This window comes from Muntiacus reevesi, chromosome 10 (assembly GCF_963930625.1).
Source record: "Muntiacus reevesi chromosome 10, mMunRee1.1, whole genome shotgun sequence".
NCBI classification, from domain to species: domain Eukaryota; kingdom Metazoa; phylum Chordata; class Mammalia; order Artiodactyla; family Cervidae; genus Muntiacus; species Muntiacus reevesi.
The window spans coordinates 20,499,429-20,517,646 of NC_089258.1; the positions used below are offsets into that span (position 1 = coordinate 20,499,429).

The window sequence follows — 18,218 nt, forward strand, 5'->3', positions numbered from 1 at the left end:
GATCTTCCTGACCCAGGGGTCGAACCTGCATCTCCTGCACTGGCAGGCAGGTTCTTTACCCACTGAGCCACTGGGAAAGCCCATGCCAGGAATAAACATTCTTTTTGCCTCTTTTCTCTTCCTTGAGGAAAACATGTCTGTAGGTAGAGGGTTGGGAAATAGCCATTTAATCATTTTTTAATTTTTCACCCTACCCTCAGTCAGGATGTTCTTGGAATCATAAAACGAAAGAGATGATGAAGTGTATGTAGTTTATGATCCACGTGTGCTGAAGGTTGTGTTCTGTGGGGAACTTCAACGGTTAGAAGCTTAACCACAGAGAAAGAGAAACTAATTTAAACACAGTTTACAGAGATTATTTACTGGACTCTTTCATCTGTGTATACAAGGGAATATTGTTAGAAATTAAGAACTTAGAAACATTCAAATTGGTTTTTATTTTATTTGTCCAGCATAATCTTTGTGGTGTTTTTATTTGGATCAAAACGCCATTGATTTCTTGACTTAACCATCAACATAGAGTTTAAATGGAGGTTAATTACCATTTGAAAGCTTGTGATACATAGAGCTGCGTAAATGAGTCAGATGGTGTTTATTACTGGTGTTTATTGATGCCAGGTGTTTGGAAGCTGCAATTTGCATTTGGACATCAGTGGGGTTCAGCCTGTTGGCAGCCAGTGGAAGTGGCGGAAGGCCCCTACCTAAAAGCTGCAGAGTGGCTGGAATTTTTGTGAAATGGAGTAGCATGGACTGTACAGTACGACTGCCGGGGACCCAGAAACACTGCTGTGGGGCTATAACCCCCTTATCTCTCTGCCTGCTTGATTTCAAAGAGGAGATGAGGAACAAGGTCCAAACTTCTGTCACTGACTAATCAGACCAGAGTCTCTTAGGCCTCTGTTACATGTCCGTCTATTTAAAGTTCTGATCTGCCCAGGTATGGCTGAACGTGCAAAATGCTTCTTCAGCCTGTGGATGTATTTTATCAATTTTCTGGTTGCCTCTTGTGGGAAGCAAAAGCATAATTCTTTGAAAGTCCAAAATATTGGACAGGTTGACTCAGGGTCTCTGTCTGGCCCATGATCACAGTATGAACAGGCCTGTCCCACAGGTGATGGAGCCTGTGTGCATGGTTCATGTAGGGTAAGTCTGGAAGCTGCAAGCCAAACCAAACAGCACACATCTGCAGCGTGATCCGCAGTTAAAACTTCCTGCTTTTAGAACTCTCTTTTATTATTTCCATGTAGGTATACCTTTGTAAATCTACTTTTCTGATAAAAGTGTTTTAAAATAAAAGTTACCATTTTAACCATTTTTAAGTGTTCAGTTCAGGCATTAAGTACTTTCGCTCTGTTGTGCAGCCATCACCACCCTCCACACCCAGAACATTTTCATTTTCTGAAACTGAAACTCCCCAATCCCCCTCCCCCAGCAACCACCATTCTACTTCTGTGTCTACTTCTGTCTCTATACTAGGCACCTCAAACAAATGGAATTATATAGAGTATTGCCCCTTTGTCTCTGGCTAAGAGCAAAGGTGTTTTTAAAAACATTTGAGTCAAATTAATGTAGTTCTTTTACTCTTTTTCCCTCATATTTTACATTATTTTACAGTGAAAATGATTGTTTTGGTATACAGTTCTGTGAGTTTAAATGCATGTATAGATTTGTGTAACCACTTCCACAGGATGAAATAATTCCATCCCCCCCCAGTTTTTCTCGGTTCAGGCAAACCTCAGAGATTTTGCAAGTTTAGTTCCAGATTATTACGATACCATGAATCTCCCGATAGAGCAAATCACATGAAATTGTTGCTTTTCCAGGGGCATGTAAAATTTATATTTGCACTATACTATAGCATATTAAGTGTTAAATCTCACTGTGTCTTAAAACAACAGTGTATATGTACCTTAATTTATGCATTAAAATTTTATGCATTTAATAATTTATGCATTAAAATGCATTATTTGTATCTTTTTTAAAGATTCCATGTATAAGAGATATCATATAATATTTGTCTTTCTCTATCTGACTTAGTTCACTTAGTATGAAAATCTCCAGATCCGTCTGTTGCTGCAGATGGCATTATTTCATTCTTTTTAATGGTTGAATAATATTCCATTGTATATAGGTACCACGTCTTTGGGGCTTCCCTGGTGGGCTCAGATGGTAAAGAATCTGCCTGCAATGCAGGAGACCTGCGTTTGATCCCTAGGTCGGTCAGGTCCCCTGGGAAAGGGAATAGCAACCCACTCCAATATTCTTGCCTGGAGAATTCCAGATGAACGGTCAGAGGAGCTTGGCGGGCTCTGTCCATGGGGTTGTAAAGAGTCGAACACGACTGAATGACTAACATGGACACAAGCCACATCTTTATCTTCAGCTGTTGATGGACGTTTAGATTGCTTTCATGTCTTAGCTATTGTAAACAGCAGTGTAATGAACACTGGGGTGCATGTAACCTCTTGAACCATATTATCCTCTGGATATATGCCCAGGAGCAAGATTGTTGGATTATACGGTAACTGTGTTTTCAGTTTCTTGAGGAACCTCCATATTGTTATCCTTAGTGGCTACACCAATTTGCATTCCCACCAACATTGTATGAGGGTTCCCTTTTCTCTACACTCTCCAGCCTTTATTGTTTGTAGACTTTTTGATGATAGCCTTTCTGACTGGTGTGAAATGATATCTCAATATAGTTTTGATTTGTGTTTTCTCAATAATTAGTATTATTGAATATATTTTATGTGCCTCTTGACCATCTGTATGTCTTCTTTGTATTGATAGAAATGTCTGTTTAGGTCTGCCTAACAAATGAACTTATTTACAAAACAGAACAGACTCATTGACTTAGAGAACAAACTTATGGTTCCCAGGGGGGAAGGGTGGGGTGGATGGGTAGTTAGAGAGTTTGGGATTGACACGTATACACTGCTATATTTAAACTAGATAGCTGACAAGGACCTATTGTATAGCACAGGGAATTGTGCTCAATACTCTAATAACCTAAATGGGAAAATAATTTGGGAAAGAATAGATACATGTACACGTATAACTGAATCACTTTGCTATATACCTAAAATGAACACAACATTGTTAATCAACTATACTCCAATATAAAACAAAAATTAAAAATAAAATAAAAATTTGTTTACAAAGGCAAAAACAAATTGCTGCTTATGAATGCTAACCATCATCTGAGCCTTCAACACGTTGTAGTGTAACATCAGACATCATTGATCATAGATCACCATAACAAATACAATTAAAATTGAAAAGTTTAAAATATTCTGAGAATTACCAAAATGTAACACCAAGACACAAAGTGAGCAAGTGCTGTTGGAAAAAATTATGCCAGTAGACTTGCTCGAAGAAGGGTTGCTACAAACCTTCAATTTATAAAAAGCAGTATCTGCCAAGGACAGTAAAATGAGGTATGCCTGTTTTACCCTGTATGTTCGCACCCTATCATCACCACTGAAAACTGACTTAATCTGTCCTTCTGGTTTACTTGTTTATAAATGTCCTATAAATGGAGCCAGAGAGTAGATAGCCTATTAAGGTTGGCTTCTTTCCCAAGGATAACACCTTTGAGGCTCACTCAAGTTGTTGCATATACCGACATTTGATTTTTTTCTGGTCACTGAGTAGTATTCTGTTGTACCCTTAAATGGAGCGGCCATAAATATTTGTTTGTCAGCTCTTCTGTGAAGGCATGGTTGCATTTACTTAGGATAAATACTCACGAATGAGATTTTTGGGCCCCTTGGTAAGTGTATGTTTAACTTTATAAAAACCAGCAAAGTATTTTCTGGAGTGTCTGTCTTGCTTTACATTCTCACCAACAACCTGTGAGGGTTCGAGTTGCTCCATATCCACACTCATACTTGGCTTTGTTAATTGGTTTTTCATTGGAATATAGTTGATAGACAGTGCAGACTCTTTACCAACTGCGCTACAAGGGAAGCCCAAGTTACAGGTGTATGGTATAGTGATTCCCTGTGTTTAAAGGTTACATTCCGTTTATAGTTCTTATAAAATATTGGCTGCGTTCCCACATTGTACAGTATGTCCTTGTAGCATATTTCATACCTGATATAATAAGGTATTTATATTATTTTATACCTGATATAATAAGGCACCTCTTAATCCCCTGTGCCTATCTTGCCCCTCCCTACTTCCCTCTCACCATTGTAACCACTGATTTGTTCTCTGTATCTGTGAGTCTGCTCCTTTTTTGTTATAATCACTAGTTTGTTGTATTTTTAGGTTCCATGCATAAGTGATATCATACAGTATTTGTTTTTCTCTAACTTATTTCACTTGGCATAGTACCCTCCGAGTCTATTTATGTTGCTGCAAATGGCAAAGTTTCATTCTTTTTATGACTAATATTCCATTTTACATACATACATATACATATGTATAAAACGTTGTGTTTATGCATTCATTTATTGATGGACACTTAGGTTACTTCTATACCTTGACAATTAGAAATAACGTTGCTGTGAATACTGGGATGCATGCATCTTGTAGAGCTAGTGATTTGGGGTTTTTTGGATATATAACCAAGAGTGAAATTTCTGGGTCATATGGTAATTCTGCTTTTGTTTTTTGAAAAGCCTCCATACTGTTTTCCACAGTGGCTGCACTATTTTTTTTAACCATTCTAATTTGCATACTGCGTGTCTCCTTGTGATTTTAGTTTGCATTTCCTAGTGACTGATGGCATTTAATACTTTCTCATGAACTTATTTGCAATCCTGTATCTAGTTTGGTGAAGTATCTTGCATTTTATTGGGTTGTTTTTTTTTATTCCTATTGAATTTTGGGAATTTTTCCTGAACATAAGTTCTTTGTCATAGTTGGGGTTTTCAAACATTTTCTTCCAGTCTACAACTTGTCCTTCAGTTCTTGTAATAAGATTTTCACAGAAGGCAACATTTTAATAGGGATGAAGTTCGACTTACCAATTTACCATCATTCATAGGGAGTACATGGAAAGATGATTCATTTTCTGTTTCTGATCTTGTATCCTGTGATTTTGCTAAACTGTCTTGTTAGTCTCGAGAGCTTTTTTGTTGTTGCTGTAGGTTCTTTGGAATTTTCAACAGAGGCAATCATGCTACCTGTGAAAAGCCCATTTTATTTCTTCCCTGCTAATCTGTATTCCTTTTATATCCTTGTCTCACCTCATCACTAGCCAGGGCTCCCGTACAGTGATGAATAGAGGCAGTGCCAGCGGACATCTGCTTTGTCCCTGTCATTTGGGGAAAGCGTTCAGCCTTCCATCACTGAGTATCATGTTAGCTATAGGTCTCTTCATAGATATTTGTTAGTAGACTGTCGGGGTTCCCTTCTATTGCTAGTTAGCTGAGAGTTATCATGATTGGATGCTGAGTATTTTCAAATACTTTTTCGCCATAAATTGTTATGCTTTTGTGTTTTTTCTTCTGTAGATGGTTAATATGGTAGATTACACTGATTGATTTTACACATTGACCCAGCCTTTCATTCTGGAATGAACTCCATTTGGTTGTGGTATAACATTTATATATTGGTTTGGCCAAAAAGTCTGTTTGGGTTTTTCTGGAAGGTGTTACAGAAAAACCTGAAAAGACTTTTTGACCAATCCAGTATATCACTGGATTCAATTTGCTGATATTTTGTTGAGGATTTTTGCATCTGTGTTCACAAGGGATATTGGTCTGCAGTCTTCTTGGGCTGTTTTTGCATGGTTTTGTTATCGGGGTAATACTAGCCTCATTTAAGTTGGGAAATGTTTTTTCCTCCTCTGTGTTTTGGAAGAGCTTATGTAGAGTAGTGGAGAAGGAAATGGCAACCCACTCTGGCATTCTTGCCTGGGAGAATTCCATGGACAGAGGAGCCTGGTGGGCGCCAGTCTGTGGGATCACAAAGAGTCGGCAGACACAACTGAGCAATTATCACTATGTAGAATTGCTGTTATTTCTTCATTCATTGGTAGAATTTGCTGATAAAATCATCTGGACCTGGAGACAGCTGTTTCAAAAGGATTTTTAACTATGAATTTTATTTTTAAAGTGTTGTTCAGTTTGTTTATTTCATCACGGTACATTGTGACAGTTTGTGGTGACTGAGAGATTGGATCATTCCCTCTATGTTGTTGACTTTTCTCATAAGCATAGTTGTTCATGGTGTTCCTTGTTATCCATCACTGTCTATGGGTCTGCAGTGATCACACCCCTCTGTCCTGGTTCCGGTGCTTGGGAATGTATTAGACCCAGTGTCTGAAATGCAGCCTTTGTTTGGAGTGGGGCCAGCATCCTAGCTGAAGGCATTGCCCCATCTCCCTGACTGGATTCCGGGGGTACCCGTGGTATCCAGAGGGAGTAGCAAATGAGGTTTTTTCAGAGGAGCACTAAAGCTTTGAAGCCTCTGGGTCAGCATTTGGTGCCCAGGGGTAGAAAGTTAATACACAGCATCCCAGTGACCTGCATGTCTTCATGTGTTTCCAGAAGCATCAGTTTGCTGCCAGGGAGCAGTTTCAGATGGTGGGGCAGAAGATGGGTGGTAGGAATCTCCCTAAAGGGTGGAAGAGATTCCCCTCTTGTTCATAGTACTTAAGGGGACAGTTCCGAGTGGTGTGTCTATAGTACTAATTTATGTTTCGTCTATTGCTAATCAAGGCCACAAATTGGATTATCTTGAAAACCGTGGTAAATTAAGGCTAGTGGAGTGGTATGTTTTAGTCAGAGGTTTAAACAGAGATTGGTTATTGTTTATTTGTCGAGGATACAAGATAGTTGATAGTACATCCTTCTGTATGAGGCTTAATCTTCCTTTGTCACGAATCCTAAAGTACACATTTTTAGAATGATGAAGGCTCTGGGGTTTGGGCTGCTGTAAAAAATAACGCAGACTGGGGTGGTTTCTAAGCAGCTGGTGTTTATTTCTCATAATTCTGAATGCTATACTTTTGAGATCAGGGTGCCGGAACAGTAGGTCGGGTTGTTTTCAGTTGCTAAGTCGTGTCCGACTTTCGTGACCCTGTGGACTGGGAACCTACCAGGCTCCTCTGTCCATGGGATTCTCCAGGCAAGAATTCTGGAGTGGGTAACCATTTCCTTCTCCAGGGGATCTTCCCGACCCAGGAATCGAACCCAGGTCTCCTGCATTGCTGGCAGATTCTTTACCAACTGAGCTACAAGGGAAGCCCAGGAAGTATAGAGAGGAGGGGAATTAAAGTCAGCCCCTCCTCCGAGGGAGTTGGGGTGTACATTGCTTTTAGCCCCCACAGCCCTAGGCTCATTTGGATCTGAATTGTAGGGACCACATGCTGGCGTGGTGTCTTCCGTGAGATTCCCGAGACCATCTAGTTCTGAGGTTTCAGAAGATGGGCAGCCAGGCTGTGAGGGTGTGAAAGTGAGCGCTGTCCCAGGACTGAGTTCCCTATGTCCTGTTTCGTCTGCGCGTGGCTGCCAGGATAGAGGTGGGGTATGGCGGGGAAGGCGTGCCCACTTCTTTTCATAGAGAGCCTTCAGCTTTGACAGCTGAGAGGGGGCACCCCTGTTAATTCTTCACTGTGGTGGTTAGCTCTGGAGATTAGTCATTCCGTTCCTTTCCAGTTGTTTGCTGACATTTTAGTTTCTGTTCTGATTGCTCGTAAAAGAATAACAAACCCCTCTCTTTGGGTCATGTCTTCTGGGGCTTGTGGCTTAGAACCTAATAGTTACACAGTAATGAGAGGGCAGGGGGAGAGGAGCAGCATCCCTGCAGAAGGTTCCAGTAATGGATGTCGTATTCATATGTGTCATCGTCACGTGAACCCAGCAAGGAGTCCTTGCATTCTGGCAGTTACCTCCCTTGGTGTCACGTGAGATCTCACCTGAAAACATCCACCTTCAGGACTGCAGACCTGTGTCCTGTCCGGGGACTGGATATGGGGGTGTTGATTAATGAGCAGGAATCACAGTGAGAAGAGTACAGTTTGGCTGTCGTTGAGGAGTTCGTGCGTGTGTGTGACCTGCTTGGGCCTTGAGACAGAAACATGTACGGTTTCGACAAGACACTGTGTTCTATGCAGGAGGAACCTCAGAGTCCCTGGGTGGCCAGTGACCTCTGAGGAATGGGCTGCTTGATATCTGCGTGTCTGAACAGGGGTGTGCAGGCTGGAAGGGGTCTTCGGGTTGGGCATACCTGGGTTCAATACAGGTGTCTTCCTAGAGCAGTGATTCTTTTCAAAGAAGGAAAGGGCCCAAGACAGCCCCCTCTCTCTGACCATATAGGTTCTTCGGGATGTTTGAGAGACCGTGGCAAGAATTCTTATTTGGCAGGGGAAGAAAAGGGCATTTCTGAAAGTGAATTGACATCCCCGTTCCTTATTTTCAAGACTGTGTGAGCACAGATCTACGTGGTCACTGTGTATTTTCATTTGCATAAGGGGGACTCTTCTTACCATTCATCTTTTTCTGCGTGGGCTCCATTGGTTCATGCCCCAGGCAGCTGCAGTTCCTTCATGGGAATGTCCCACCGCCTGGGAGGCAGCGCTGCTGGGACACTGGTAGGCTTCTCCCCGGACAGCGGTGCTTTACTTGACATCAGGGGCAAGCTTCCTCCTCACTCCCAGCCCCCCAGATCTTCTCCCCATTGCCCACTCCCCTCTGGAAATGCAGGAGTCCTTCTTGGCACAACTGCACCCTTCATTTCTGTCTGTCCCGTCGCTCGGTCCTGAGCTCCCTTCCCTCCTGAATCTCACAGTTCCACTCTCCCTTCTGTTGTCTTTAGACTTTGGAATGAGCAGCCTTTGGATGGCACGTTGGAACCTGTGGGAGTTGTCTGTCTTGATGCAGCCCTGCAAGTTGTACGGAGTTGATGGCCATGCAAACCGTCCTCGCCTGGAGACAGGCGAATGGATTCTGTCTGGTGGTGGGGCAGTTGTCTTCCTCCCGTGGAAGAATCCAGTTTTGTGCCCATTGGAAGCTCATTTCAATTTCCTTTTTTTATGTTTATGTAGATGTATGTGTTTGTTTATTGAGCATAACATAATCTCAACTGCATTACAGTGAACAGCTCAGTGGCATTTAGGTCATTCACAGTGTGTATAACCACCACCTGTGTCATAGTTCTAAGAACTTTTGGTCACCCCAGTAAGAAACCCTGTACCACCCCCTTTCCTCCTCCCTCAGCCTACCCCATATAATTTGAGGTTCTCTGAGCGGCCAGCCCTTCTCACTGGGTGGTGCTGACTTCCAGCGGCTTCTGGCACCTCCTGTCTGTCCTCTGTGGGATGCAATGGGTTGTGTTTTTTTTTAGAGTGAGAATTTGGCCATGGAGGGTAGGTGAGCACTTCACACGTGGACTTTCCTGGTCTTGTCTGGGGCTCTTGGATGATATTTTGAAAAGAATTTGTCTTCCCGGGCTGGCATTCTGGGCCCTGCCAGGTCAATCAGCGTGTACTGATTAATTATCACAAGTCCAGTGCTGTGTTGAGCAAGCCAGATGTTTTTAGCTGTGGAGAGGGCATAGTGCCAAGAACAAAAATGCAGTGAGTAAAGAAATAAATCCCATACTTCTGGAGCCACAGCCTTGTATGATAGTCGTCAGCATCAGCTGAGCAGAGAGCAGGACTCTCACCCGGTGAGCACTCCGGGCCCCGTGGTAATGGCCAGGAGTTGGCCCAGCCTGCCCCCAGGAGCTGAGGACGCCCTGGCACCCCATGTTCCTGGCAGACCTAAAGCACACCCTCCGAGTGTGAAGACTGAACTCATAACTGGCCCGAGTCTTGGTCAGTTTTCTTCGTGGGCCCCTCACTCCGGTGGAACCTCAGGTTGGAACCTGGCCTTCCATGACCATGGGTTTTCCTGGTCCCTCAGCCACGTGGGAAGGGGCCTGTCCCTGCTGTCCAAAGCCAACCGCAGTAAGCAGGTAGTTGTGACCTTGAGCAGAAAGGGGAAGGTAAAACACTTGATTGTGGGAAACCCCGGAGTAGTCCTGTTGAACAAAGACAAACCCCTATCCTTAGAGGGGGCTGGATTGTTAGACCCAAGATGGCTGGTGTGAGCTCAAGATTTCCAAATCAGGACAGTCTGTTGGTGCTTTTTAAATGGCCAAGGATGACTCTCCACTGAAGTTATTGTTGGCTTGTTTTGTTGTTGTTTTTTTTTTTTTTGGTGCTCATCTTTTCCATATTTTAATCTCATAATCAAAAGCATCCAATTATATGATTTTGAGATCAAAGAGATGTATAACCTATATTGTTGACTTGTTTGTAAGTGATAGGCATTTGTTGTTTTCTGTTGACTGATACTCTGGGGCATTTTCACTCCTTCAGATTTAAGGCATTGCATCACTGTACCAAAAATTTCTGTTTTGTAAAGAAAACACAGCTCTCATATTACATGAGTTATCCCAAGGCAACAACATCTCCATGCCCGGTCAGATGGCTGTTCGTTGCCACTCACATCAGTGTTGTCACCAGGGGAAAGCATGGGGTCTTCCCTTCCCTTGGAGTCCCCACTTCTCTGCATCAACCAAATTATGAGTTTTCTATCATAAAAGAAAAAAAAAAAACACATGGCTAATGATGTTTCTATGAGGAATTATGGCTCCGTATCTAAGTTTAGGAGGGAAGTTAGTGGGATGTCCCGACATCTGCGTTCGTGAGAAATCAAGCTTCCAGAATTTGCAGCACAGTGGTGGGGAGCATTTCCTAAGCACTTCCCTCTGGCTCCGCAGAGACCATCCCTGCCCCAGTGGAGTGTGTGTGTGATGTCAGCACCGAGCTCTGTAGTTTGGAGCTCAGCAAAGCTTGAGAGCTTCCCTTCCTAAAACCCAAACCTAGTTTAATCAGCTGCTAGGAAAAGCAGTTTGCCAAAACGCATCCTCCCCTTCTGTTAGATCTGATTCATTATTTCATTTGTTACTGAAGAAACACACACGGATCCCAGGAACTTCTCCGTGGTTTGTACACCGCGGTTTTCTATCCATATGCTGCTCTCTGGGGTGGGAACAAAACTCAGATGGATGCAACTTTCAGAAGTTTGTTTTGATGGCTTTTCTCATGTGTTGACATGCCTCAGGTAGGGCAGTGGGTGTCCCCGTTGCCTCCTGGGTTGGGTGAGGAGGTGTGACTGAAACCACAGCAGTCCAGAAAGACCATACCCACACTTTGGCGCAAATCTGTTCCTTTAGATGCTCATTTAATCCTCTCTTTGAGGATGTTTTCTGTTTTTATTGCTATCAAGAGGCTACTGGATGAGAACTTCTGTGTGTGAATACAAGATGAGAACATTGTTACCTGTAGCTAGCATTGATTTGGAAGGTTCCGGATGTTGCTTCTAGAAAAGACTTCCTGTTGACCGTGGGAAGGGGCCCACACCTCCTCACCACCTCTGAACCTTATCTTTTTTTTTCTTTGTTACTTCTGTAGGGGGAGAATGGCATCTTGTGTCAATCTGTATTTTTCTGATCAGCAGTGAGATGAACATTTCCTTTCACACATTTGGTAGCCGCATATTTAGAAAGAGTGGTGGTGATGGTTTAGTCACCAAGTGATGTCCGACTCTTGTGACCCCATGGACTGTAGCCTGCCAGGCTTCTCTGTCCATGGGATTCTCCAGGAAAGAATACTGAATGGGTTGCCATTCCTCAGGGGATCTTCTTGACCCAGGAATTGAACCCAGGTCTCCTGCATTGCAGGCAGATTCTTTACTGACTGAAAGAGAATCTTTCATGTTCGGTTGCACAGTGAAGGTTCCCTAATGAGCCCCACCCTCTACCCCTTCACCCCCTCTGGGAGAATGAGAGTAAAGTATTTGTTGGTGGTGGACGTGTTCCCCACCCAGAACTTCTCTACCTGCAGGGGTGTGGGGAGCAGGGGGCCTGGATTCACTGTGTGTTATGCTTTGGATGGCCCCATGGAGACCTGCCCACCTCCTGGAGGGCTATCAGCTTAAGCAAAAGGTTCCATGTACTGTGGTTGGTTTTTGTCTGTTTGTTAACATTTTATTCATGTGTTTGTCTGTGCCTGGTCTAAGTTGCAGCATGCAGGATATTTAGCTGCAGCACATGAATTCTTAGTTGTGTCATGTGGGATCTAGTTCCCTGAGCAGGGATCGAACCTGGGCGCCTTGCATTGGGAGCACAGTCTTAGCCACTGGATCACCAGGGAAGTTCCCTGTGTGCTGTGTGTGATGTTTCCAAGGAAGCGCAGAATTTCCATAGTGAACGGGACACTGGACATGCGTGAATGGTCTGACTTTCCTTGATGTCGCTTCCCCCTGTTTCTCTTGCTCGCCAGCCCCCAGAAGCATCTGTGGCTTAAGGGCTCAGACACGCTTCTGAGCTGGTTCTCGAACCAGTCCCTGTTTGTACTTTGAGCCAGAACTAGTGACACCTAAGGGAACCCTGAGAGTCTTCAGGAAGGTGGAAATCAGAGGTCTCACCTCTCTGTCAGATCCATGTGTTTTTGGGCTTCAGGTCATTTGTAATCAGTGGTCGAATGAAAATCAAAGCCAGGCTTAGTAAGAGTCTTTATTTGAAAGGTTTATTGTGGGGGAGCCAGGGAGGGAGAGAGATGTGTGGAGACAGTTGTTGCCGTGGAGACTTGTGTGACCGTGGCAGGCACGTCAGGGATCAGGCACTCTGGGCTTTTCTTTTCTAGGGAGATGTTAGACAGTCTGTAAGACCCAGGTGTGGGGCAGTGGGATGAAGAGTGAGGGGTGGTAGATTGGAGGATGTGTCCCCCACGGCCAGCCTGTTCTCAGCGGGGCTGTCCAAGGGCTCAGCCTGGCTGTGGGTCGAGGGAGACCTGGTGGAAGAAGAGAAGCTGAAGCAGAGTCAGGTGACAAGTGTTTCGTTCTGGTTGATCTGTGGGGATGACCGTTCAGCCCGTCCTGAACGAGGCCCAGAATGGACTTGGGGGTGCCTGTGTCTCACCTGGTCTCAGGTGGACGTGGCTTCCATCTTGTCTGAGTCCTATGTGGTGAGCCCTTCCTGCATCACAGAGGGACGGGACTGTCTACCTGCCGATCGTAGGGCCATGTGCAATCAAGTCTGCCAGGCAGAGCTCTGCAGGGCATGGTCTGTGGTGGTGGCGGACGGTGGCTGCTTGGATTCCGTGCTGCAACCACCTGGGCCCTGAAACCTCAGCCTGCCCCGCCCAGGCCTTTCCCGTGAAGACCTGCTTCCAGGGGAGGCAAATCTGAACTGGGCTGTGATGGACTGGTAGGGCCTGCCGCACACAGGAGTGGCTCTGGGGACAGAGGGCCAGGTGAGGGGGTGCTGACCGTCTGCAGTGTTGGGTCCGCCAGCTGCATCGTCGGGCTTGGTCAGCGGGCTTGAGGTTATGGAAGGAAGGCGTGCCTGCAAAGGGCCTCCTCAGCATCTCACTCCTCCTCAGCTCTGACTGGGAGACAGTTAAAGTAGGCCCACCCTGTTTTTAAGGTTATTAAAGTGAAAGTGTTAGTCACCGAGTCATGTCCAGCTCTTTGCAACCCCATGGACTGTACCCCACCAGTCTCCTCTGTCCATGGGATTCTCCAGGCAAGAACACTGGAGTGGGTTGCCATGCCCTCTTCCAGGGGTTCTTCCCAGCCCAGGGATCGAACCCAGGTCTCCTGCATTGCAGACTGATTCTTAAATGTCTAAGCCAAGAGGGAAGCCCAAGAATACTGAAGTGGGTAGCCTATCCCTCCTCCAGGGGATCTTCCCAGCCCAGAAATTGAACCAGGTTGTCCTGCATTGCAGGCAGATTCTTTATCAGCTGAGCTACCAGGGAAACCCTTTTACATCCATAACTCATTTTAAAACTTCAGTTCAGTTCAGCTCAGTCGCTCAGTCGTGTCCAACTCTTTGTGACTCCGTGGACTGCAGCACGCCAGGCTTCCCTGCCGATTTAAACATTGTTAAGCCATGTTTAACATTAAACATTAAACAATTTAAACATTGTTAAATTCTTTTTTAAAAATGAAAATGTAAACACTGTTGACATACTGACCTTGAACTCACCCACAGTTTCTTATATACGATTCTCCATCAGGGACCCATTTGGAAGCTTTGTTAATTCTACTTTGTTAGCACCACACCATTGCTGGCAAGGCCTGACCCGCCCCCACTCCTTTTGTGGCTCCAGGAGCTCATGCTCAGTCCTCACGAGGCCAAGGGGGGTGGCATGGATGGAATCAGGGTGCAGGTGACACTCTTTGCTCATGCAGATGCTGAGCTTACCTGGTCTTACCTGGCCAGGTGAGCTGTGCCCCATGACTGAGCCCTGGGGGCCTGTCGAGTGTCCATGGCATTTCGTCTGTGTGTAGGATTGGCGGGTAAGGGGTTCCGGCTCACGGTTTGCCTGCTAACGCGTCCCCTTTTCTCTGTCTCAGACTCTGCCATCCCAGCGGGTAGGAAGAAGCCGCATCCCAGTTGCTGGTATGTCTGATAACGCCGATCATCAGGTAAGGGATGAAATCTGCCTACAGAGTGCGGTTCTTTTTAGAGGTGGCTCCTGAGCAGGTCTGGTCGTAGGTGTTTCTCCCATCAGTGAGCAGCTTTGTCTGTTTGTTACATTTCTGGCCCCACCTGGTGATGGGAAGGCAGAGGAGGAAAGCTGGTGTCAGAAGGCTTAGGTGGCTCTGCTGGAGGGCTCACAGTCTGCGTGGGGGCTGCGGCAGCAGACACCAGTGCAGGAGGAGGGCTGCTGTGGGTGCTGGCCCAGGAGTGGGGTGTCTGTGGTCAGCGCCAGCTTCCCTGGGCAGGAGGGGAAGGGCCGGGGCTGCAGAGTGGAGTCCCTGCCCAGCCTTGGCACGAATGCCAGCTCAGAGCCCCCTGACTCCCCATCTACCGTTGTCTTTGATGCTGCTCTCCTGCGGGGAGGTGAGCACCGTTTTAGGACCTCCAGTCTCACACTCTGGCAGTCATACCTAAACTGGATTTGAACCTTTGGTACCCGCCATGGCCCTGGAGGGCCGTCTTCAGCTCAGGGTCCACCTTGGGGCTCCATCTGGAGCTTTCATCGCGTTTACTTGCTCTGAATGAGCCGGGAGAGAAGAGGGCTTCTGAGGGAGCCTTTCCGTTTGTTTGGGCTGGTAGCCAGCAGCCCAAGAATAAGCTTCCAGAGAGCTCACTTTGTGAGCTGGCAGCTCTGGACATGGCCATGGAGGAGGGTGGTGGAAATGTCGGGTGCCCGCCGCGTCAGAACCTCCCCGAGCTGGGGGGATAGGGGGTTGGCCACGACCACTTCAGACCCGCAGACATCTGTGCGTGTCCCGGAGAGAGAGCTGGAATAAAAGTCTGTCCAGACGTGCTTGCGTCAGAGGGGGTTTCCAGGAGTAACTTTTATTTGCAGTGTGCACACAAGACATTTAAGTACCGCGTCCTCTCCAGGTACCCTCCTGCTGGCGGAATTGTTCTCTGAGGGAGCCTTCAGGATTTGGTCCCCAGGCTGGCTCCTGGCCCAGCCCTGCCTCCCCGACTCTGGGAACTGCCCCACCCCCATGCTAGGAATCTCCCCCTGGCTTTACCTTTCACATTATAAACAGATGGTTTACAGAAGGTAATTGAAAAGGAAAAGCTTAGGAAGATTAAAAAGTATTCTAGAACCTGTGTTGAAGAGAAGAAAACAACTCATTTCCGGGATCAGCTTTGCTGCTTTGAAGTGGTTCAGATAGAAATTGGCGGGGTGGGCATGGTCTCTTGTTTGCAGATGGGGCAGGTATGTCCTTCTGTTGCTGCTGTGGGCCTGTCTGTCTCTATGATGCGAGTCTTGGGGATGTGCTTGAACCAAGGGCAGCCTCTGTGAGGAGCTGACCACTGAGATTGTGTGTTCTCCCACGAGATCGGGGACCAGGTGATCTAGCTTCAAGGTGTGGGATGGTCGGGGTGCTGGGGTACCCACCTTGGGCACATCACCTGCCTGTGGGCTTCCACGGAGCATGGAACAGGAGGGACATGAGGGAGTCTGCAGCCTCCCAGGATTGGGTTCATGTGGATGTCTGACTGAGGGTACAGTTTTATGTCTCACCTGTGATTTTTTTTTTTTTTTCTTAGACTCAAACTCCTAAAGCCTTCCTGCTTCTAGTGAGAACTCGGGTAAAGGAAGTGAATTACTCTGACTGTTTTGGTTTTGGTGATGCCTACTTAAAAACCACACATTCTTATTCTTACCAAGCATGCCCTGTGAGTGCTGCCTGGGTACCAGGGTGGCCCTCAGAGGCAGGGGACTCCACAGCCGCGAGATAGGCCACCTGTCCGTAAGAGGTGTGCTTTTATTTTCAGCACGTGGCATTCAGTGTCTTGCAGAGCTGAGAGTGGCATGACTGTAGGTGTAATTGTTGTTCGGTTGCTGAGTCATGTCCGACTCTTTGTGACCCCGTGGACTGCAGCACACCAGGCCTTCCTGTCCCTCACCATCTCCCAAAGTTTGCCCAAGTTCACATCCATTGCATCAATGATGCCATCCAGCCATCTCATCTTCTGACTCCCTCTTCTCCTGCTCTCAACCTTTCCCAGCATCAGGGTCTTTTCCATTGAGTCAGCTGTTCGCATCTGATGACAAAATTCTGGAGTTTCAACTCCAGCATCAGTTCTTCCAATGAGTATTGAGGTTTGATTCCCCTTAAGATTGACTGGTTTGATCTCCTTGTTGTTCAAGGGACTCTCAAGAGTCTTCTCCAGCACCACAGTTCAAAGGCATCAATTCTTTGTCACTCTAACTTCTTTATGGTCCAATGCTCATATCCGTACGTGACCGCTGGGAAGACCAGATGTGATCAAGTGACACTGGAATGGGAGTTAGTTACTCCTGTGTGTGTGTCAGAAGGCCTGGGAGGGCGCTCTGGTCCACCGACTGAGGTCCTGTAAGGCTGTTACCTGGACAAGCTCCCAGGACCACCTCCCAAGGGTGTGCAGAGTCCTGGGGTGCTGCTGTAACCAAAAATGAGTGGTCTGAGCTTTTAGACCTGAGGGACTTGTTAATGTAAAAACTATACATGACTCACTTCATTCTAATGCTGATCTGTGCACGATGTTAGCTCAGATGTGTCCTTTAAGGCTTACAGTATAGATTATATTGCAGGAGCAACAGGTCACCCACACAGAGGCATGCACAGAGTGGTGTGTGTCCGAAAGCTGTTGTAATATTATGGGGGGGCCTGAGCACCACCCATCTTAGGGGCACCCCAGTCAGTCTCTGCAAGGTACTGGTGCCCTTCTGTCCTGCTGAGGACAGGGCTCCGAAGAGCCAGGACCGGGGTAGACAGAGGGCTGTGTCCAGGACCTCCCTCCTTGGCCGTCACCCGACTCTGATCTTGTTGGGTCCCTTTATAGTGAGTGGAGGCTTCTACACCTGCAGCCACACCTGACCCGTACTGTCCAGCACCATGGCCACCACCACTCAGGGCAAGGAGCATTCCACGTGTGGCCGGTCAGAGTCGGGCGGTGAGGTGCCTGGGGAGGCTTAGACTCAGAAGTGACGGGAAGGTGTCCTGTCCACCACTCTATCAGTTATGTGTTGGAGGGATTGGCTGTGTATTGGGCTCAGTCAAGTGTGTTGTTAACACAAACTTCACCTGTTTGGTTTTGCTCTCAGTGTGACTGGTAGACACACGTGTGATCTGAGATCACACATGTGTCTCACATGTGTGACCCGCCTGGTATTTCTTTGGGAGGCACAAGTCTAGACTGTGCCCTCTGCATTTGAATTTCTCCTTTGGTCAAGGCTGGGCCCACAGGCTGGGAGGCACAGACTAGGGGCTCAAAGAATGAGGAAGTGTCAGGCTTTGAGAATACCGCTCAGCCAGCTCTGAGTGCAGTTGCGTTTGCCTTTCTGCAGACAGGGACTGCGCAGGGCTTTCCAGGCCTCAGCCAAGAAATGGGTTTTGTGCTCAGATGGCGTTTCTCTTGCACACGGAACCGAGCAGTCGGCTTTGGTGAGCATACTGCTCCCCGGAAAGGTGGTCCCGGCGCCCTGTTGATCAGGCTGCCCGTTATCCGGGCTCCCTGTTATCCAGGGTCCCCATTGCCTGGGCTTCGGTTTCTCTGTTTTTCGTGGATAAAGAAACGTGCAGAGCGTCCGGCTTGGTCTGCCACGTACAGCTGTGGTCTGTGCACGCTGTTTGGCGTGCTGAGCCTGTGAGTTAGCGATGGCCTTGGTGAATCCCTGCCACTGATCTGATGGGGGGCAGGGACCACCGTTTAACCCTCTCCTGCCCCCGGAAGCCCCGCTGATGATCTGCTGAATG

At 46.7% G+C, this 18,218-nt stretch overlaps 1 protein-coding gene across 2 annotated transcripts in view; it reads left to right on the forward strand.

The window, feature by feature from the left end:
* The window catches only part of SEMA4D (semaphorin 4D), a 135,488-nt gene that overhangs the window by 25,116 nt on the left and 92,154 nt on the right, over positions 1 to 18,218 (forward strand). For both annotated transcript variants that reach the window (XM_065947387.1, XM_065947385.1), the window contains exon 2: positions 14,364 to 14,435. The gene's annotated coding sequence lies outside the window, so the exon portion shown is untranslated. The remainder of the gene's footprint in view (positions 1 to 14,363; positions 14,436 to 18,218) is intronic.